This window comes from Saimiri boliviensis, chromosome 7 (assembly GCF_048565385.1).
Source record: "Saimiri boliviensis isolate mSaiBol1 chromosome 7, mSaiBol1.pri, whole genome shotgun sequence".
Taxonomy (NCBI): domain Eukaryota; kingdom Metazoa; phylum Chordata; class Mammalia; order Primates; family Cebidae; genus Saimiri; species Saimiri boliviensis.
In genome coordinates this window covers 110,903,643-110,924,521 of record NC_133455.1, presented here as the reverse complement: position 1 = coordinate 110,924,521, position 20,879 = coordinate 110,903,643, and the positions used below count along the sequence as shown (strand labels likewise).

The 20,879-nt window shown below is 39.3% G+C and overlaps 1 long non-coding RNA gene across 1 annotated transcript in view; it reads left to right on the top strand.

The window, feature by feature from the left end:
• LOC141585185 (uncharacterized) overlaps window positions 1-20,458 on the top strand; it is a 93,460-nt gene extending 73,002 nt beyond the window's left edge. Inside the window, exon 6 of the long non-coding RNA XR_012518574.1 lies at window positions 18,787-20,458. This is a non-coding gene — a long non-coding RNA (uncharacterized LOC141585185). The remainder of the gene's footprint in view (window positions 1-18,786) is intronic.
• Window positions 20,459-20,879: the final 421 nt, after the last annotated feature.

Genomic DNA, 20,879 nt, shown 5'->3' with positions numbered 1-20,879 from the left:
TGTGTTTCCTCTCATGGGAGAGATTTTCCAACAACTCCTGAACTACGACCTCTCAAGTTCTTTTGCAGTTCTATTCTAAGAAGTAATTAAATACATGTAATATTCCTGTCTTTTCACAACATTAATTCATTCCTGCTTTAGCCTTAAGAATTTTAGTAGAATTTATTGTTTATTCATATGTGTAAATATTATGGAAAAAGTCCGTAGATGAGTTAGTGTATATGAGACACTGAGGCCAGGATTTGGCACATGTCTGTACTTCATAAGTGTTTGTTATTGTTATTTTTTAACAAGAGTAAAAAAAGATCTTATGACGCATCTAGTATCATTTAAGCTGTTTATGATTAGTCCTCGGAATGCTTTCTGGTCAAAAGTTTCTGCAGACCAACACCACATTAATTTGAATGCACTGAACTGGTTTTCCAGAGGGCTGGATGACATTTTTGACCTTTTAGGATTTTTGAGGCTTTTTCTAATGGCTAAGATCAAAATCTCTCTTTCCTCATCTCTTGAGTTTTAGGGGCAACCAGAGATGTTTTGAAGTAAACCAACCATTAGATGTCGCTTTCTTCTCACTGCTTTTGGTTTTAGGAAACATGACCTGGGTTTAAGCCTTTTGATTTTCTTCTTTTTTTGAATGTCTATAAATAGTCCCCATGTCCCAGCTAAACGGGAAATTTAATTTTAGATTAGTAGATAAGAGACAATACTCAACTCCTTGGAATGATGAAATTTTGGGCCTGTTTTAAATTGGCCTGACTCAATGTCCCTAGTTGACTAAATTTGGAAATGTGGTATTTGTGTTTTTCTTTCTTACTGAAGTGAGCATGGCATTGTTTCCACACCAGACACTCATGCCGGGGTGTATCCTTATTCAGGTCAAAGCTAATGAGTTTTTTCTTCCCAGCAATCACTGAATGAAAAACATATTCTTCGGATACCTGTTTAGAGTTGCTTTTCCAGAAAAACTTTGTGATATCCTTCCTTCAACAAAGGGCTCAGAAACACATAACAGTTTGAAAAAGAGAAAATATACTTCTCCTATGGTCTGAACATTTATGTGTGCTCCAAAATTCATGTTGAGACTTAATCCCTATTGTGGTGGTATTAGGACAGGTGCCTTTAGCAGTTGATTAGGCCATGAGGCCTCTGCCCTTGTGAATGGATTAGTGTTTATAAGAGGACTGGAGGGAACTGGCTTAGGATCAGTCCCTTACTCCTTCTCCTTCTGCCATGTGAGGGTGCTACTGCAGGAACATGCAGTCCTCACCAGACACCAAACCTACCAGCGCCTTGACCTTGGACTTCTCAGCCTCCAGAGCTGAGAGAAAGACATTTCTGTTCTTTATCAGTTGCCCAGTGTCAGGTACTTTATTATGGCAGCACAAATGGATGAAGATAACTGCTAGTCATGATTTTAGGAAAGAACCTGATTGAAGAACATCTTCTTTTCAGTCTTATATTTCCTGCTTCCCTTTCATCATTTCCATTCTGTAGAAGCCTGATACTGAGAAGCCGCCAGAAGGAGGTTTTGAGCCCTTTGAGACTTGTTTCTTTGGTGGCCATAAGCTTTGCTCTATTCAAGACCTTTAACTAGTAAAGATTATTCACAACTTTGGGTCTGAGAATGTGCCCAAAATTTATAAAGCACTCATCTTATATGACAGGATTAAAATGCCCATGGATGTCCATAACCAAAAAACAAGTAGCTTTTTGCATTTTATTTAACTGACATTTCATCTTGCTTTGGCTCCTGAAATGAATACGCCGCAACCCTTAAAAGGCTTTATTAGTTTGCTACGGCTGCTATAATGAAATGCCAGGGACTGGATGGCTTAAACAACACAAATTTACTTTCTTATGGCTTTAGGGGCTGGAAGTGCAAAATTCGGGTGTTGGCAGTGCTTGTTTCTCATGAAGCCTCTCTCCTCAGCTTGCACATGGCTGCCTTCTCTCTGTATTCTCACGTGGTCTTTCCTCCCTGTGGGGGCCCCTGGGGTTTTCTTGTGTGTCCAGATTTCCTTTACTTATAATACCACTCAGATTGGATTACTGCCCACCCTTAGGGCTTTGTTTTAACTTCGTCACCTCTTTACAGGCCCTATCTCTAAATAGAGTTATGTTCTGGGGTACTGAGGGTTGGGGCTTCAACACATGAATTTGTGTGTGTGAGGGCACAATTCAGCATATATCCCTGGTCAATAAAAAGTAACCCAGTTTCTTCTGTTTCAAATCAATCTCTTTCTGCTAGATACTGATTAAAAGTTTAAGCTTTTTCTGGCTCTCAAGGGATCTCTCCTCATTCCTCCTTCTCTGGATGGTGCCTGGGTTTCTGCAGAAACTTAGTATCTTATTGAGAGTAGAAGAGGCCTTTGCTGGACTTTGCCAGCTGGACCCTTATCCTCCCTTCTGTGCTTCACCTTTAACTAGGCCTTCTGTGCTGGTGTTTTTCATAGCAGGCTGGTTGGATCCTATTCCTGGTCATTCTCTTGACTGTCACTTCTAGTGGCTGTGAGATAGGTCATTGCCTCGGGAGGTAAGATCTCTGTAGGCTCTCATTTATTTTCTCCAGATCTCATGCCTCTCCAAGTCATTATAAAAGACTGTAAATTGAAAGAAAAGATTACTGCAAGTCTTTAATGGAACACAAAGCATAGTCTAGTCCTTTCATTGTGTTTGAGCTACTTTACAATTCTGTAAGTTGTAGAAAACTAAAACTGATGCATATGATTCTTATCTGCGGCAATATCTAGTGGGAGGCGATAGTTTATTGCCCTGCAGACAGCTCCATTTTACATTTATTTGTAAATTTATTATGGCATTTATATATGTATTCTTTGAATTCTCCTTGGAGCCAGTTGTAACATCTTACCAGTTTCCTCATTAATTAATGAGTTAAATACAATCTTTGAATGGTGCTCAGTTTGTATTTGTATGAAAGTCATTGTTATACTTCCCTTAAAAAATGAAATTATCCTTTAAAAAGTCTGTTGTTCTCAGAACTTCCATGTTACCCATGTTAGATATGCAAATTTCAGAATCTACTACCTGCTATTCTCAAGTAATGGACTACTGGAAATGCTAGCTCTAGCTCATCTAGCTAGCCAGGGATGGAGATCTGGGGAATTTTTTTTTGGCAGGAATGTGGTGGTAGTGCTGTTTCTATCAGGTTGTGGCCCAGGAAGGTGGTATGTAGGCCCTAATTTCTTTCTTGGAGTCCCAGGAATTATGCTACTCTTGCTTTACCTTTTAAATTATTAATATTTAATTAGTTTTGAGATGGAGTCTTGCTCTGTCATCCAGGCTGGAATGCAGTGGCATAATCTTGGCTCAGTGCAACCTCTGCCTCCTGGGTTCAAGTGATTTTCCTGCTTCAGCCTCCCAAGTAGCTGGGATTACAGGTGTGCATTGCCATGCGCTGCTAATTTTTGTATTTTTAGTAGAGACAGGGTTTCACCCTGTTGGCCAGGCTGGTCTCAAACTCCTGACCTCAAGTCCTCCTGCCTTGGTCTCCCAAAGTGCTGGGATTACAGGTGTGAGCCACCAGGCCCGGCCTAGCTCTACCTTTTTAATTGTTTCTACTTCTTGCCTTGCTACTTGAACTTTTACTTCCTTTCCTATGTATAGGAAAGCTGCTTCGATATCATAACCTGCCTTCTTTCTACCTTAAGTCTCACATTTAAATTTCATATTCTGGACTGAAGAAAATTCATCTCTGGAAGTGAGGCCTGTTGATTCAACTGTATCCAAATATAATCTAAAACTTAAAACTGGCTTCCTTTAAATAATTAATACCATTGATTCAATGTAAAGGAGACCCCTGGAAAAACTGGGAACTAGAAATTAGTGTAAGACAATATGTTCTCTTTATATTTAAAAATATTATCTACTTTTTATGTTTGTGATTTTTCGTGTGCATCGAGTATTTGTTGCAATATATAATGCAATGTGTTCTTTGGCATGAAAGAAAATGCTCCTATAGCAACATGCTAAATTAATGATGGATCTCGTGTCTACTTCATACTTCTGGGGAAAATGCTTTGTTGACACTTTGAATCTACTTTTATTGACAGCAAAGGTCAATTCAGTGCTCTTACTCTATATTGTTTCTCTGCAATTGTTTTAAAAACATAGTAAGCTTCTGGCTTTTTTTCTAATCACTTTTACCATGAGTCATCTGTTATATATCCCTTTATTTTGTAAGTTGATCCTCTTTTTAATTTAAAGTATGGTTGGATTTCTCACATAGAAGTAATGTTTGCATTTTGTTGGAACACTCCTTGAAGCAGTCTGAAGAACTGCCTTTTCTTGTTTTTATATAGAGCATCTGGTGAACTTTAACATCCTACATGCCAGATTTTGCTGAGTTTAATATTTTGTCCTTTAATTTATGCAGAACTTATATTTTCTGGCTTCCAAACATCTCCTTCTTAAATTTACTTACTTAATATTCTCTTTCATCAGTAGCCAACTTTTTTAGGGGGGTAAGGTGGAAGCGTATTTTCCACAGAGAATCAAAGAAAGTTTTATTATTTAATAACCCATTGATCAGACTGTTAGGAAGCCATGTTGAAACTAGAGTTTGGGCCATTGTTCAGGGCCACTCACAGTGAAACCATACTCAACATTGTATTCAATTTAATTCCTTCCTTTGCAAAACTAGACATTGTTAAGATGGCATAAAACTTTAGTGTTTCTTACATATTGCTAAAGCCATATGTGGTAAATATATGAATATCAAAACTAAAAGTAATTATCTTAGTCTTTTTCTGTAACAGAATGCCAAAGACTAGGTAATTTATAACAAGGAGAAATGTATTTCTCAGAGTTCTGGAGGCTGGGAAGACCAAAAGCATGGTACTGGCATCTATTGAAGGCCTTCTTGCTGCATCATAACATGGTTTAAAGGCAAGTGATCATATGAGACAGCAAGACAGAGAGAGGAAATTGGGCCAAACTCACTTTTATAACACATAAACGCAGTCTCAATATAACTAACCCGATTCTGTGGTAATGGTGTTAATCCATTCATGAGGGAAGAATCCTCATGGAAACAGAAGGCAGCCATCTGCAGAGCCCTCATGACTTAATCACCTCTTAAAAGCCTCACCCCTTAACACTGTTACAAAGGCAATTAAAGCTCAACATGTGTTTAGGAGGGGACATTCAAGCCATAGTGGTAATCCATAGTTTAGAAAGTATACTGGTTTAGAATGCTAATTTTTTAAAAAATTATTTCCTGAGACAGAGTCTTGCTCTGTTGCCCACGCTGGCATGCAGTGGCATGATCTCGGCTAACTGCAACCTCTGCCTCTCAGGCTTAAGCAATTCTCATGTCTCAGCCTCCTGAGTAGCTGATATTACAGGTATGTGCCACCATGCCTGGCTAATTTTTTGTATTTTTAATAGAGATGGGGTTTTGCCATGTTACCCAGGCTGGTCTTGAACTTATGACCTCGGGTGATCTGTCCACCTCGACCTTCCACACTGCTAGGATTACAGGCGTGAGCCATTGTGCCCAGCCTAGACTGTGAATTTTAGAATACATTATTTTTATAACTCATTAATCATAACAATAATCCCTAACAGCTATTAAATGTGCCCTACATATTGAGTACTGAACTCAACATTTTCTACATATTAATTACCTTCATAACAGGTGTTTGAGGCAGGCAATATTATTACTTTCATTGTAAACATGTATAGCCTGAATCACGGGACAGTTAAGAAACTGCCCCAATATCACAATTTAAAAATGTACTTGGGATTTGTTTTAATCATGTATGGTAAGACATGCAGACATGGAAAGGACTGTCATGGAGGAAGACATTTTTACTCCCAGTTCCCTAGACACAGGAAGCACAGCAGGCCATGCAGGGCCACCTCGCGGAAGCACCACAGTCACTCAGGAGGCAGAAGGAGCAGGAGGAAAGCATGAGCAAGAGTCTTTATTATGGGTTCACAAGAAGAAACAAGTGAGGCCGGGTACATAGGCTTAGGATTGGCTAGTTTGAATAATTTCAGTGGGCTCCAGTGTGTAGGGACTGCCTCTAGTTTTCTGGCACCTGGCCCTGGTATGCTTTGGGCAGAAGAATGCCTTCTGGAGTGGAAAAAGCAGATAGAGGAGGTGGTTCGAGGTAAAAACTCTGGATTAGTTGCGTTGCATATGAAAGGCACACCTGCAGGGGAGTGGTCTGCTGTCTGTAAGAATGGGCTACCCCTGTCAGTGGGGCTCCAGATTCCAGAGCATCAAGAATACTAAAAATAGGCTGGGCTGGTGCCTCACACCTGTTACCCCAGCACTTTGGGAGGCTGAGGTAGTAGGATCACTTGAGGTCAGGAGTTCAAGACCAGGCTGGTTAACATGGCAAAATCCTGTCTTTACTAAAAATGCCAATATTAGCCAAGTGTGGTGGCACATGCCTGTAATCCCAGCTACTCAGGAGGCTGAGGCATGAGAATCCCTTGAACCTGGGAGTGAACCTGGAAGATGTAGGTTGTAGCCAGCTGATATCATACCATTGCGCTCCAGCCTGGGCAACAAAGAGAGACTCCATGTGGAAAAAAAAAAAAACAAAAAAACAGGAGGCTGAGGCAGGAGAATTGCCTGAACCCAGGAGGCGGAGGTTATGGTGAGCTGAGATCGCGCCATTGCACTCCAGCCTGGGTAACAAGAGCGAAACTCCGTCTCAAAAAAAAAAAAAAAAAAAAAAAGAAAAATTTAGTTAATATGGTCACATACTATAAGTAGCAGAATATGGATTTCTTAGCATTTTCATCAAGGAACTTCTGAATCAGCTTGGTTGATGCCAATGGATTCTAGACAATTCTAAAATGTTTGAGGCTGGAGGGGTGACTCATGCCTGTAATTCCAGCACTTTGGGAGGCCAAGGTTGGCAGATCGCTTAAGCCTGAGGAGTTTGAGACCAGTCTGAACATCATGGTGAAACCCTGTCTTTTTGAAATAAAAAATTAGCTGATTTGGGAGGATGAGGCAGGCAGATTGCCTGAGCTCAGGAGTTGATTGCCTGAGCCCAACCTGGGCAACATAGTGAGGCCTCGTTTGTACTAAAATGGAAAAGATTTTCAGGAAGCTGAGGCACAAGAATTGCTTGAACCCCAGGAGGTAGATGTTGCAGTGAGCCAAGATTCATCTCTGAAAGTAAGGCCTGTTGATTCAACTGTATCCAAATATAATCTAAAACTTAAAACTGGCTTCCTTTAAGTAATTAATACCATTGATTCAATGTAAAGGAGACCCCTGGAAAAACTGGGAACTAGAAATTAGTGTAAGACAATATATTCTCTTTATATTTAAAAATATTACACTGTACTCCAGCCTGAGCAACAGAGTAAGACTCTGTCGCCACAGCCACCAAAAAAAAAAAAAAAAAAAGTGACAGATGGATTAAGATGCCTTCCAGTGTTATTTCAGTATTCCTGTATGACTGAATGAAGAGTTTCAACAAGCTTTATAATGCTGCTCTAAAGCATTATTTGCCATTTGTTGGGTCCCAGCAATGTTCTTGGTATGTCTTCACATACTGAGGTGGGGGCAGGGGCTGGTCTGCCCCCTTTGTAGTCAACTTTGCAGACTTTGGTTGATCTGCATTGTGATCGTTGTCAGCCTGGCTATGAGGGATGAAATGTTAATAAAGTCAAAGATCTTTACAGTTATGAAAACTGCTATAAAAATAATAGTCTTGACTTGCATTTCAATGCAAAGCTTTAATAGATCAGTTGTAAAAGAGTCTTATATGAATTTATTTAAGTGACTTTTAAGCAAGAATGTTTATATATTTATGCTTTTCCCAACTGTTTGCAAGAGGCTGTAGAAAAAATAAAAAAAAATTGCTTTATTGTGTTTCCCAATTTGGGAGATACAGTGAGATCAGAAGGACAATAAATGAATGTCAAGCTTTGGATAATACAGGCTAAAGGTACAATGTGAATTTAGATAAATGAATTTAGATTGCTTTGAAATGAGCTTAATCAGGTTATTTAATATCTTTGGGCCTTAGTTGTCTTATCTGTAAAATCAGAATAATTAATTTCCAGTACTGTCATGAAGTGTAAGTGAAATAATATATGAAAAATAATTAGCAGAGTCCTGACTTGTAGTTATAAATAAGCAAATAGGGCCTGTAATTACTGTAAGTATTAAAGAGGCAGGTGCTAACAAGAACAGTGTAGGATAAACTCTAGATATCCATGCAAAAGCTTTTCCCTACACCTTCTCTCTAACTTCATACTTACCTGCCTTGCAACTTCCACTTCCCTTATGCTGGATAAACTAGACCGTAATCTGATGTTTCCCTGTGCTGTGTCTCATATTGCTTCCACCTGTGAAAGCGCCCCTTCTATGATGTAGCACTCAAGCACCTCAATCTCCCTCGAAACATGCCACTGGTCACCCTCCTTTCTCTGCTATTTCACTGTATTTTCCAAATATTACTAAAGGTGCTTATAGCATGAATCTATGGTTTGAATATTTGTCTCCTCCTAAACTCATGCCGAAGTGCTGAAGTTTAATCCCCAGTGAGTCAGTATTGAAGGTGGGGAGGGGGGACTTTAAGAGGTGATTGGGCCGTGAAGGCTTTTCCCTCATGAGTGGGTAAATTCATTAATGGAATGATACTCAATGGGTTAATGGATTAATATGATATCATGGGAGTAGGACCAGTGGCTTTATGAGAAGAGGAAGAGAGACCTGAGTAAACATTCAAGGGTGCTCGGCTCCTTCCTCATGTGATGCTCTGCGTTGCCTTGGGATCGTGCGGAGAGTCCCCACCAGCAAGAAGACCCTCATCAGATGTGGCCCCTTGACCTTGGACTTCTCAGACTCCATATCTGTAAGAAATAAACTCCTTTTCTTTATAAATCATCCAGTTTTAGATACTCTTATGTAAGAAACAGAAATGAACCAGGACAAAAAATTAGAATTGAGAGTAGGGTGGTGCTGGTAATGAATACAGGTAGTGCTCAACTTACGACCATGGTTGGGACCGTGGAACGGTGGTAACACGATTTGGTCATAAGTTGAGTAGGCTATATGTACAGTTGAAATGGTGCACGTGGAGATGGTGGTGCTGCCGGAAGCTGGTCCGCACTGTCGTACGCCCAGCTGGGCAACGTTTGCGCTGCCAGACGCGGAACAGTCGTGGCTAGCGATTGTGGTCGTAAAGTCGCATGGTCGTAAGTTGCATAGGTTGTAAGTCAATCAATACGTGTACCTGACAATGTAAAGGTGGCTTGTGAACTGGATAATGGGCAGAGGCTGGCAGAATTCGGAGAAGCAGGCTAGAAAAAGCCTGTGTTCTGCCAAAGGCTTGGAATTGGCTAGTCTGAATAATTTCAATGGGCTTCAGGGTCTCCGTGGGCTCCTAGAAGGCTAGGGAAAGCTTGGAACTCCTCGGAGACTGGTTCAGTGGTCATGACATGAATGAAATCTGGACAGTAAAGGCCATTCTAATGAGGTTTCAGATGGAAATCAGGAAAGGTATTGAACACTGTAGTAGCTGGGTGCGGTGGCTCATGCCTATAATCCCAGCACTTTGGGAGGCCAAGGTGGGTAGATTGCTTGAGCTCACAAGTTTGAGACCAGTCTGGGCAACATGGCAAAAGGCCATCCTTGTGTCCTTGTTATAAACTGGCAAATAACTTGGCTGTGTCCATGGCCAAGGGCTTTGTGGAAGGCTGAGCTTGAGAGTGATGAACCACGGTAGCTGGCAGGAGAAATATCCAAGCAGCAAAACACTCAGGCGACTGCCTGGCTGCTATTAATTGCTTATGCTAAGCTGCAAGAGGGAGAGAATGACTTGAAGATGGAATTTATGATCAAAAGAGAAGCAAAGTAGAAAGATTTGAAAAACTCAGCCTGGCCACATAAAGGGTGAAAAAGCATGTTCACAAGAGGAAATCAAGGGTATAGTCCAGCTGCCTTTGCCAAAGAGATTAGCATGGATAGAAGGGGGCCAGGTGCTGTTTCTTAAGATAATGGAAGACGGACCATGAAGGCATTTCACAGATCTTTCAGTCTGGCCCTCCCATCACAGCCCATCCCAGGCCTACAGGCCTACAGGCCTACAAGGGCACAACTATTTCAAGGGAGGGGCCCAATGAATACTCCACAGGCTTGCTGCCCAGGACCACCCTGGAACTCTGCTCCCCAAATTCTGGTGCAGTGCTTCATGGCCACTCTAACTGGACTTCAAATGGTCCAAGATGTTAAGTAAGCCTCGGCAGTGTCCATGTGGTGCTAATTCTGCAGATGTGCAGAAAGCAAGAGCTGTGGAGGCCTGTCAGACTTCAGCCAGATTTCAAGAAATGTTACTAAAGCCTGGGAGCCCAGGCAGAGACCTGTTGCAGGGGCCGAGCCACTGCAGAAAGCCCCCACTAGAGCAATGCCAGAGTGAAAATGCGAAATTGGAGCTGCCACAGAGTCCTCACTGGGCAATGCCTAGTAGAGCTGTGGAAGTGAGATCCCTACAGAAAGTCCCCACTGGAGCAATATTTAGTGGAGCCATGGGAACAGGACAGCCACCAGGGCCCCAGAACTGTTGATCCACAGCCAGCATGCAATGCCTGTCTGGGAAAAGTACAGGTACTGGACTCTAACCCTTATGAGCAGCCATGTGGATTGCTCCCAGTAAAACCATAGGGATGGGACTGCCTTAGGCCTTGGGAGCCTAATCCCTACCCCAGTATCTCCAGGAAGTAGCATATGATAGCAAGAAATTATTTTCCAGCTTTAAGGTTTTTTTTTTAATTTAATTTTTTACTTTTTCTATATATATATATATATATATATATATATATATATTCTCTCTCTATATTTTCTCTATATATCTATATATATATTTTCTATATACATATATGTATATATATATGTATGTGTGTATAAATATATATATATATATATATATATTTTTTTTTTTTTTTTGGTAGAGAGAGTTTCACCATCTGGTTAGCCAGGCTGGTCTCGATCTCCTGACCTCGTGATCCCCCCGCCTCGGTCTCCCAAAGTGCTGGGATTACAGGTGTGAGCCACCGCACCCAGCCTCCAGCTTTAAGTTTTAATGTCTGCCCTGCTGGCCTATTACTCCTTTATTCTGGCCTATTTTTTTCCTTTTACCATGGGAGTGTTTACCCAATACTTGTCTTACCATTGTATTCTGGCAGTAAATAACTCGTTTTGATTTCATAGGCTTATAGATGAGACTCTGGAGTTTGTACTTTTGAGTTGGTGCTGGAAGGAATTTAGACTTTGGGACTATGAGGATGGAATGAATGTATTTGTATAGGAGGAGGACATGAGTTTTGGGGGGCCAGTAAAGGAATGCTATGGTTTGAGTATTTGTCCCCTCTAAAACTCATGTTGAAATTTAATCCTCAAGGTGGCAGCATTGAGAGGTGGGGACTGTAAGAGATGATTGGGTCATGAGTGCTCTGTCCTTGTGTATGGATGAATCCATTAGTAGATTAATGGAATAATGAATGATGGGTTATCATGGGAATAGGACTAGTGGCTTTGTAAGATGAGACAGTGAGACTTGAGCCTTGCTCATCATCATGTGATGCCCTTTGCTCCCTTGGGACTCTGCAGAGAGTCCCTGCTAGTGAGAAAGCCCTCACCAGATGTGGCCCCTCAACCTCGGACTTAGATGCCACAAATGTAAGAAATTTCTTTTCTTTATAAATTACCCAATTTAAGATATCCTGTTACAAGCAACAGAAAATGGACTTATATACTCTTTTACATTCTTTTTTAAGTGTCCACTTTCCCTTACTGGACTGTAAGTTCCTTGATGGCAAGGAACTCTGTGTCCCCAGTGTAAAACAGATGTGTCTGCCTTAGGCCTTGGGAGCCTAATTCCCACCCTAGTATGTCCAGAAAGTAGCACATGATAGCAAGAGATTATTTTCTGGCTTTAAGTTTTAATGTCTGCCCTGTGTCCCCAGTGTAAAACAGACAGTTGTGAAGTAGGTGCAAAAATGCTGTAGAAACCCAGGGGACAGAGATCCCAACTTTTAGCAGAAGAAACCTGGATATCTGGACATAATCTGATAAATAATAGGGCTTCTTAATTAGGGGACAATGTGATGATCATAGCGTTTGTGAAGATTTTTTTTTTCTGGAGGTGCATGTGGTGGGTAAGATATTAAGTGGGGAGACTAGTTTTATGGTAAGGGCCTGGATTTGGCCGTGGGAACTGAGAAGGATCAATCTGGGAGACTCTGTAGAAGATACTACTACGTAGGATCAATGAGAGGAAAGAGCCAGATGTCCTTCTCTTATGGAGTCCAATGGCCTGGATTGTGTCCTGGCTTTGTCACCCACCAGTTGTGGGACATGAGAAATTTACCTAGATTTCTGTGCTTCAGTTTCCTGAACTCTAAAATGGGAATAAAAACTACTTTGGAAGTTGATGAAATGATACGGTATTTAAAGCCAACAGAGTGTAACACTTATAGGTGCTGTATAAGTTAATCTAAGCCTATTTTGAAGTCGTTTGTGTTACATTTTAGAAATTATATGGGAATAATGCAAATGTGTCTGTGCGTGTGTGTGTGTGTGTGTGTGTGTGTGTGTGTGTAGACTGGGTGGGGTGTGTGTGTGTGTGTGTGTGTGTGTGTGTGTGTAGAGAGAGTGGGTGGCGCTGGAAGACCAGATATGCTAGCTTGTAGTATTCTAGGAAACTAATTATCTGAGAGAATATACTAAAGTTTGGGGAGATTTTGGTGCCATAAATGCCAGGATAAATGTATATATGAGCTGCATAAATACTATGGAGAATGAGGTGGCCAAGCCTAGTGTGGTGGAGTATGGGACGAAGGGAAAGGAGTAGAAGCAGAAATGAAAATTAGAAAACAATACTATGGAGACCTTAAAATAATTTTTTTTTTGAAGAAACAGTAAACAGTATATCACAACCCAGGATCTCCAGGACCACTCAAAAAGTGTCTTATGAATCTTTCAAATCAATAGCACTGATTAGTTCAGAAAAAGGAATGAAAGGCCCTCAAGATAGCAGAGTTCTATTAACAGCGAGAGAGCAGCATGGTCAAAGGCAGTGGATAGATAATCTGGAGTTTTCCGTGATGGCAAGAGGAGGAATGAATTTTAACAAATGAAACTTGGGACAGAGAGAGTAGGTGGTTAGAAAAGATTTTCTTTAAGAAAAATTTACATATTTTGCTTTTAATTGAAGGTTAGGATACTTCTCTTTATGTTTCTTTTTACGTTTCCATTAAGAATTGTCTGAATTCAGCCGGGCGTGGTGGCTCAAGCCTGTAATCCCAGCACTTTGGGAGGCCGAGGCGGATGGATCACGAGGTTGAGAGATCGAGACCATCCTGGTCAACATGGTGAAACCCCGTCTCTACTAAAAATACAAAAAACTAGCTGGGCGTGGTGGTGCGTGCCTGTAATCCCAGCTACTCAGGAGGCTGAGGCAGGAGAATTGCCTGAACCCAGGAGGCGGAGGTTGCGGTGAGCCGAGATCGCGCCATTGCACTCCAGCCTGGGTAACAAGAGCGAAACTCCGTCTCAAAAAAAAAAAAAGAATTGTCTGAATTCTGACATTTGGATTGTTTGATAATTCTACATGGAATTTTGTTTTTTTATTAAATTTTTTTTTTTTCTTTTGAGGCAAGAGTCTCTCACTCTGTTGCCCAGGCTGGAGTGCAGTGGTATGATGTCAGCTCACTGCAACCTCTATCTCCTGAGTTCAGGTGATTCTCCTGCCTCAGCCTCCAGAGTAACCAGGACTACAGGCACATGCCACCATGCCTGGCTAATTTTTTGTATTTTTAGTAGAGATGGGGTTTCACCATGTTAGCCAGGATGGTCTTGACCTCCTGACCTCATGATCTGCCTGCCTCAGCCTCCCAAAGTGCTGGGATTACAGGCTTGAGCCACCAAGGGTAAGACTTTATCTTAAGCACATAAAGAACCTTTGATTGCCACTTCAGCAGGTTCAAGATGAAGAGTAAAGTTTCACAAAATATTGATTTGATTTCTACTTCTTTGAATCTTTACATCTACTTCTACAATCCTCATTTTTAATTAGCTTCAGAAGTAGTTTTGCCTAAGAACCTGACAACGATCTCTCTGGTTATGTATTTTCTAATTAGAAATATACATACGGACATACATACTGTATATAATAATATACTTAATGACTATGTATAATAATATGTAATAATATACATGATGTACTATGCATATTATATATGTAGTAATAATATACATAATGTACTGTGTATAATAAGTAATATACATAGTATGTATATCGATATACTTATAAGTATATATATTGACTAAACCTATATAGTTTATATGTGTATAAATGTATATATACATCAATCAATTATGTACAGATGGAACATATTCACTATTAAGATGCTAACTCTCCTTTTTCCTTCCTCCCTCCTTCACTTCCACTTTAAAAAAAAATCTTTCTTATCAGTAAGGGTAAAGGTATATTATTTCAGATGTCACAGTTGCTTTAAATAATTCTTAACAGCTGATACAGATACCTTCTATGCCATTGACATAGAAGGAAGAATGGGAATTGATACCTGACAAGATTACGGATAATCTAATATTTTTAAATACTCTAATATTTTTAAATAAAAAAATTCAATAGCAATAGCTCTTCTGAAATGCATCAGATAAGAGATCCTGCTGGTTACAATGGAGGGTTAGTGCCACCATTCCGACTTTCTGGAGAGGTCTTGTTTCCTTAGATAAGTCCTGTCTGCCTGCTTCATCAAGGGACAGAGAACCTCCTTGTGTTCTAGGGATCCTCTAGGTCAGGCATCCCCAACCTACGGCCCTTGGGCCTCATGCGGCCCCCTGAGGCCATTTATCCGGTCCCCCACCGCACTTCAGGACGGGGCACCTCTTTCATTGGTGGTCAGTGAGAGGAGCACAGTATGTGGCGGCCCTCCAATGGTCTGAGGGACAGTGAACTGGCCCCCTGTGTAAAAAGTTTGGGGACCCCTGCTCTAGGTCAAAGACTCTTAATATGGTGCATCAGAAAGATCTTGAATTCCATAAAGTTAATGCAAATATTATGACCACATTTTTTGTGATAAAATACATATAACATGAAATCTACCCTCTTAACAAAATTTTAACTATAAGCATAATGTTGTACAGCAGCTATTTAGAACTTTTTCATCTTGTATGAGTGAAGCTTTATACCCATTGAACAGCAACTTCCTACTTCCACCTCCCTCCAGTTTCTGCAACCATTCTACTTTTTTTTTCCTATGAGTTGGACTGCTTTAAAAACCTCATATAAATGAAATCATGCAGTATTGTCCTTCTGTGACTGGCTGATTTCACGTAGGATGATGTCCACTTTTGTGGAAAACAGTATGGAGATTCTTCAAAAAATTAAAAAATAGAATTACTATTCCACATTCCCATTTCTGGTTCCTTATCCAAAAGAACTGAAATCAAGATCTGGAAGAGATATTTGAATTTCCATCTTCATTGCAGCATTACTCACAATAGCCAAAAGGTGGAAACCACCTTAATCTCTATTGATTGATGACCGAATAAAGAAAATTTGACACATGCATACAATGGAATATTATTCATCCATACAAAGAAGGAAATCCTGTCACATGCTACCATATGAATTATGGCCATGCCTTAAGGGAAAATTTGGGGGACAATGTCTGTAGCTTTCTATCACATTCTGGAAGGAATCTGCAATCCAAACAAAGTTAAACATCACTGCATTAAGGCATGCCTAACACTGAACAAACTCAAAGAAGTTCAACTTGACTTACTTTGTCATTTCATGTTTGGGCCTGTTCCAGATGATTAATGTGCTCATGACAGTCTCCCTGCCCAACTTTTAAAAGGCCTTTTTCTGAAGGTGCTTACTCCAGTCTGCTCTCACTAGGTAGAGCTCCAGTGGGGACACTAATCCTGTCTTTTTTTTTTTTTTTTTTGAGACAGGGTCTTGCTCTGTTGCCCAGGCTGGAGTGCAGTGGTGTGATCTTGGTTAACTGCAATTTCTGCCTCCCAGGTTCAAGCAATTCTTCTGCCTCAGCCTCTCAGGGACTACAGTTGCATGCTCCCATGCCTGACTAATTTTTGTACTTTTTTAGTAGAGACAGGATTTCACCAAATTGGTCAGGCTGGTCTTGAACTTCTGACCTCATGATCCACCAGCCTCAGCCTCCCAAATTGCTGGGATTATAGGTATAAGCCACCACACCTGGCCACTAGCATCCCATCTTATGGAAACATACTTATTCCATTTCCTCAGAGTACTACTTTTTGCTGGGGAAATGCAAATAAACTGAGCTGAGGTTTAATGGTTTGCCTTTCTCAGATGTGAGTATTTCTTCAGGGAATTTCAATGACCTAAACTGATAAAAGCAAACAGCAGAGATTTGGGGCTCAAGAGCGAGTTGGAGTGGTAGATAAGATTATAACAGGGATGTTCTTCTCAACTCAAGTCATCCAACTTATGCCTTTTCTATATGTAAGACTGATCTACCTACTTAAAAAAGAAGAAAACAAATTCACTGGACAATGCCATTGAAGATTATTTTTTGCATCTTTAAGAAAGTCTTCTTAAAATTAATTGTTTTTTTTTTTTGGTAGAAAAATCTAGCCATTAAGATAATTGTCTTTCCTAGGATCAAAGTCTCAATAGTTAAAGGTTAAGGTTTCTGTCAGTTTTTCTTCTCTGAAAGACCTTGTGGCAGGAGATTACTGTCACATATGACTGAAGAATAAATAATAAATCTTGGATGAAAGTTTATTTTTTTTTCAAAACAGGACACTTCTCATGCTTCTGATTATTTTTGAGGCTGTTCTTTATTAACATTATGACAAGTATTTGGTAGTGGGAAAAGAAGTTCCAAACTTGTTTGATACATAGCTCCCATCTGCCTTTTAGTAAAAATTTTTTTAAGGGTGTCTTAGTCTATTGTGCTGCCATAACGGAATACTTGAGACTTGGTAATTTATAATGAACAGATACTTACTGGCTCAGAGTTCTGGAGGCTGGGAAGTACAATATTAAGATGCTGGCTACTTGCGAGGGTCTTCTTGATCACATGGTGGAAGGTGAGAGGATGAGAGACAGCAAGAGGAGGCTGAACTTGCCTTTTTATAATGGCACCAACTCCACCCGGAACTCTCCTGGCTTAATCACTTTCGAAGGGTCCCAGCTCTTTTATACTGTTACAATAGCAATTAAATTTCAACATGAGTTTTGGAGGGGCAAACATTCAAACTGTATCATAAAAGAGACCTTACCATTTTACATAATCCTTAGTAAAACTTGTGTAATTCATATAATGGTTACATTGGGAAGCTTGGGTATTTCCTATAGATTTCAAGTATTGGATAAACTTAAGAACATTCTGTATGGAATATTTTCTACTTGGAACCTAACTCATTTTTCTGATTTAGAAACTAAGAAGAAGCGTGTCATTGGCTTAAAAACTGATTACAAATCAATTTGTAGAAATAGTGCTTCCCATCCTAACCTCACTTGTATTTTACATCAATTTTTTTTTTTTTTTTTTACGTAACAGATGTGACATTTAAATATTTCTCTAATGTTATTGGCGTAATGAACTTTGTCAAAGAGCCATATGGTTTATGCAAACACAAAGATAATCTTGGAACTTGGACATATGTAAGCTTAATTTAAAAAGCCTGTGAAAATAGTGAAAAGCAGATGGAGAGTTGCCATGGAAATTACTAACATTTAGAGGAAGAAAAATATTACTTTAGGGTCATTGGGCTTTCTAAAGGAATGGTCAGACTTGTAAAATTGTTTTCCTACCCAATTGTCAGGAATAAAAACAGATGTTGGTAGGTAAATATATATTTTATTTACCTATGATTTTATGATTTCATTGCATTCTGAATATATTACAAGTATGCACACTTTTATTGGTAAAGACTTTTTAGTAGTCGAAGAAAATTGAACTATTTACCACTACTTTAAGAAATGTTCTTTTAAATTTTTCTGAATGGAAGTATAAGTTGCCACATTATTTTTTGTTCTCCTTATGTGGGTTTTTATCTTGATATAAGATAAAATTAATATCAGAATTATATAGTCTTTAAAGGAAGGTGACTCAAATTTGCTCTTATAGATGAATTATACCAATTGTAAAAAATAGAGTCAAGTCTAGATAGCTCAATAAAAGTAATTAAAAAAATCTTTTAGGCCATATTCTTTATTAGAAATTCTAATTGCTAGACACTGCTCTTTACCACAGCTTAATCACAGAGAAAGTTTAAAAATCCCAATAGGAAGTCATTTGCACGGCTCATTTTGTCTCAGCAATTATTTATCACCTGATTGTTGTATGTATTCATTTCCATGACCTTTGGAAAAGTCAATAACTACATTCTAATTCTTTCTCCTTTCTTCTGGGGCAATTTCAGTTGCTGTGGTTCTGATGGAATAGACTAATCAAAAATGGAAAAGAATTAAAGTTGGGGCCGGGGGGATTTGGAACATCAACATAACATTTGGTAAAATGTGAAGTTGAATTAATGTTGTTTTTGACCTTGGAAATAAAATATCCAAGAATAAAGGGATAAATATCTATGATTCCAACTTGTAGGAATTCATAAAATCTTGTTTCTTTGTAAAACACTAATATTACACAATAAAATTCAATGGGAATTTAAAATGAGAATGCTGGGATCAAATAATGCAGATGGATTAGCATTGAAGTTGTTTTCTCTTTGTTCTTTCTTTCCTTTTTTTTTTTTTTTTTTTTTTGAAGATTTGGATGGGAAATCGTCTTTCTGCAATTGTTTTATGGTTGCCATTGCAATTAAGAAATGGAAAATAAATTTCTGAGATCCAACGAAGTCTGATCTCATCAGCATCAGAACTATGTATGGAAAGAGAAAACAAAACTCAGACCTCAGAGGATCACAAAATAGAAAGACCAGCAGGAGTGGGAAAAATCCTCATAAGTGGAGCAGTTGAAACTTGGGAATATATCAGCCTTAGAAAATTGCAGCTGGAGACATCTGTCATTTGTGAGTGTGCAATGGTTTAGTTGGCTTCATATGTGAGCTAGGGGTGCTTGAGATCCCTCATTTGCTTAAGCAAAGGGAAATCAGTGTTTCTCTTTTGTGAAATGCTTTGGATGTTTAGAAAAATACATGTTTATTGAAGTGTAACACATATACAGAAAAGTGCACAGACCACAGGGCATAGTTTTATCAATTTCCACAAAAAAAATTACTAATACCCTGAAAAAGAAATACACTATTATTAGAAGCCCAAAGTCCATTCTGGTGTAACTCTCCAGTCTTTACAGTCCCAGATGTAACCACCACGCTGACTTCTTCTTCGTTTTTTTTTTTTTAAAAGACCGAGTTTTGCTCTTGTTGCCCAGGCTGGAGTGCAATGGTGCGATCTTGGCTCACTGCAACCTCCAGCCCCTGGGTTCAAGCGATTCTCCTGCCTCAGTCTTCCAAGTAGCTGGGATTACAGGTGTGTGCCACTATGCCCAGCTAATTTTGTATTTTTAATGGAAACGGGGTTTCTCCATGTTGGTCAGGCTGGTCTCAAACTCCTGACCTCAGATGATCCGCCCACCTCGTCCTCCTAAAGTGCTGGGATTACAAGTGTCAGCCACGGCGCCTGGCTTTCCCTGACTTCTAAACTGTAGAAGAGTTTTGCCTGATTCTGGAATTTATATAAATGTAACTAAAGAGGATGTACTTTTTTGTTCTGTCTCTGTTAGCTGAACATTATGTTTCTAAGATTTATTCCTGATGTTGCATGTAGCAAATCTGTGTCATCCTCAGGGAGCTATAGTATTAACTATTCTGTTGTATAAAATGTCCACAGTATTTTCATTAATATTAACAATGTTTTTGTAAACATTTTTATACTTTTTTTAGGGAACATAGATACACATTTGTGTGTGTGTGTGTGTGTGTGTGTGTGTGTGTGTGTGTATGTGTACTTACCAAGGAGTAGAACTGCTGAAGCATATGGTAATCAGCTTTAGTGGAAACTGCTGAATAGTTTTTCCCAAGAAGTTTTATGAGAATTTCACTTGCTTTTTATCCTTGTCAACTCTTGGAACTGTCATTTTTATTTTTACTGTTAATGGCAGATGGTCGTGGTATCTCATTCTGGTTTCAATTGAACAAGCTGAGTGCCTTTAGCTATGTTTATTGACCCTTTGGATATCCTCTTTTGCAAAGTGTCTATTAAGTGTCTTGCCCAGTTTTTTCTGTTGGATTGTCTGTATTTTTCTTATTGATTTTAGGAGTTCTCTCGTATTCTGAATCTAGGCCTTTTGTCAGTAAGATGTATTGAAAACATCTTCCACTCTGGGGCTTAACTTTTCACTTCTTAGTGATGTCTTTGATAAACAGACATTATTAATTTTAATGTAATATAATTGATCAATTTTTGTTTATTTTATGGTTAGTGCCTTTTAAATTCTGTTTAATAAATCTTTCATAAGTTTTATAAAACTCATTGTTTTATAAATTTTATTAAAATATTCTTTTATGATTTATTCCAGTAGTACTATTTTTTATAAAAATTTAATTGATATATAATAATTACACAGTCAGGTGTGGTGGCTCATGCCTATAATCTCAGCACTTTGGGAGGCTGAGGTGGGCAGATTATGTGGGGAACATTCCCGTGTGAGACCCCCAAAAGGTGTGAGTCTCACTATACGGTGAGTTTGATCCCAAACACAGTTTCCTACTGGAGGCAGTCGAGCTATCCGGAAATATAGGAACTGAAAGATGAATGATCAGTTTCTAATATCAACCACAATATCGTTTGGGCCTAAAACTCTGCGTTGCTGCTAGACCAAGTGACCCCCTACCAGCAACT